This window comes from Phytophthora infestans, genomic scaffold (genome assembly GCF_000142945.1).
Source record: "Phytophthora infestans T30-4 supercont1.14 genomic scaffold, whole genome shotgun sequence".
Lineage (NCBI taxonomy): Eukaryota > Oomycota > Peronosporomycetes > Peronosporales > Peronosporaceae > Phytophthora > Phytophthora infestans.
Window position 1 is genome coordinate 2,331,960 of NW_003303745.1, and position 2,845 is coordinate 2,334,804.

Sequence of the window (2,845 nt, forward strand, 5' to 3'; positions counted from 1 at the left end):
TGGCGGCCCCAAGCCTCGCACCGTCAGCCAGTATACCAAACAAAATAGGTAGGAAAATGGGGCCTAAAAGGGTATATTTACCAATTACTTGCTCTCTGCTGCTTCTTTTGCTCGATGTACTTGGCGTTTCGGGCGGTCAGCTTGCGAGGGCGGCTGCGCCTCTCTTCTTCTTGGGGTACCAGTCAGGACTCATCGCCTTCTTGACGTTTGACAGGCTTTCCTGGCGGCGCACTTCGGCCGAACCAGGTGGCAAAAGCTTTTCCTCCCAAAAGTTAACCGCTTTTAGGCCGTTCTTGCAGGCAATACAGCGCCGCACGATGTCCCGCCCGCTGATTGTACGGAATGCGTAGCCGCACTACAGCTTCCCGCAACCGACGCAGCGCGCCCGGGTATCCGTCGTAGACCGCTGCGAATTCAGCAGAAGCGGGCCAATCTTCGCCTCGCATTGCTTGCACATAGGGCCCACCATTTTGCAAACTGTGAGTAAGTTAGCAGCATATATTGTTTTAACCAATTACTTGCGTCCAAATATTAGCCAATAGCATGGACATATAACGCGGATATATATTTTTTAAAACAAAATATTAAAAAGTTGATATTTAATATTTTGGCTTTGCTATAATAATACTTTTATCATATTTCCCAACAAATACATACTTTACATGCAATATAAATTGACTAAAACAATTATCTATCGTGCGCGCATGCATTTGTCGGGTGCGGTGCACGGAAGTAGATACCGCAATGACCGTGCACCCGCGTGGCAGTGGTGAGTGGAGTGCCAGGTGAAGTAAAAAAAGATAAACTTTCGCAAAGTCCCTACAAAAAGCGCTGGTTGTGAAGCCTACTTTAATATTAAAAAATATTATCGTCTCTACTCTAGAAAGTCTGTGGAAAATAGCATCGCCGAGCTCTTACAAATGCGGCCTGTGAAGCCCATATTAATAATATCAATACTACTAATATCGTCTTTACTTTGAAAAGTGTGTGGAAAATAACATCCCAGAGCTCTTACAAAATACTGGTCTGTGAAGTCTACATTAATAATAATAAAAAATTCTACTGTATTTGAAAAGTGTGCAGAGCTCTTAGGAAATAAAGTGGTTACTGTGCCCGATTTGCAGTACATACGACGTCAATAATCAAGTATCTGCGCAGCTCGCCTAGCTGTTTGCAGCCAATCGATGTGTTTCGTTCTCGGCAGAAATGCTTACATCACGTCCAATCGCGAGGGCGATAGACGGTCTGATCGTGCGACAGATCCAGTCTGTGTCGCAGGTCGGTCAATATTGCCCAATCAGGACGCGAGTTAATTGTGTCACGCTTTTGGATATAATTGTAATTTTGGCATAGTTCGCTCCCCAATTTAGACTCGTCCAGGTCGACGTAGAGTTCCTCCTTGAGTACTTTGTCCACCCCTGGTATGGATTCTTGAGCGACTTCGGTCGTCGAATTAGAGGCGCTAAGGACCGAGTGGATCCACAGGTCTTGAGCTCTTTGGTCCCTAGTCTGGGCCTCGCCGGGCAGGGCGGTTCCGTGCTTTACACTCGCAGCGGTTCCTTGCTGAAGCGCCGACGCTGGGATTACCGTAACACTCGCCAATCGGGTGCTTCTCTTGACGACGGTGTTCTCGATAGAGGGGTTGCATACTTCCACGATCACTAGGTCGTTATACACAGTGCACAGGGTCCTAGCAACTTTAATGGAGTCATCCAGCGCAGAAAGCCCTTCTATGAGGACGGTGGTCCCGTCGCTCAGTTGACCTTGCACCTCCGCAACTACTAGAGCTTGTCCACCAGGGCAGAGTCGAATGGTAGATGAGATGCGGGACAGGTAAGACTCTTCCACCCGAGGAGACCCCAGAGGGAACACCTCTCTCGTGTCCTTTAGCGTGACTATATTCTCGTCCAAGTCCACCACGGCGCGAAAGTCCTTGAGAGCGTTGGTGCCCAGGATTGCGTCGACATGTAGTTTAGGCACAACGGCAAACGGTATTCTCTTCTCGACGGAGCCCAATGTCACCGGCAAGTAGATTACTCCTTCTATATCGAGCGCAGACCCGGACACACCGTTCAGACTGCCAACATAGGGCATTAGAGGCGAGTTAGTTAAGCCGAGACGCTTCAATACCCGCCTATGCACTAGGCACGCTACGGCCTCGGAGTCGATGAGAAGTTCGGCCGGGAGGTTCTCGATAAAGACCCACGATAGAGCTTCCACGCCCCCTACCGATCCGATCACTCGCTTGCCGAGGGGAACGATTCCATCTTACTCGTCAGCGGACCAGTTATCAGTGGCGCTCGGTACTTCTACCAAGCCTGGCTTGGGGCGAGGGTCAGGAGCGTCAGTGACGACGTTCACATAGCCGTACAACTCGTTTTCCTTATCTCGGGGAGAACAGTTCGGTCCGAGGGCTTCGGTACGGTTACCGAATAGAGAGGAGCAGTCGAAACTGACTATCTTCGGCGCAGGAGAACCTCTAGGAGCAGGATCTTTCCAACGACAGAGTCGGCAGGGTGAACTCCTCTCGAGGATCTTCAAGCGGAGTTCGTCAGCCTCTTCACGCTTTTCCGGACAAATCATTGGATAAAATAATTTAAATATTTCTACTGGCTGACGAGCGCAGCGAAGGTGTCTTCAATTGGTTAAAACTAGATGGTGTAGTTGACATCAATAAATGCATGTGTTTCCCAGTTTACATATGGGGATTTGCACAAGGCTATACATTATCCGAAGGCGGCATCGTTTAAATATTATATACTTTTTCATAATGCAAGTTGCTATTGATATTTGAATACTACAGTAAACGGAGGGCAGGGTGCTTAGCGTACACGTAAGCATGCGT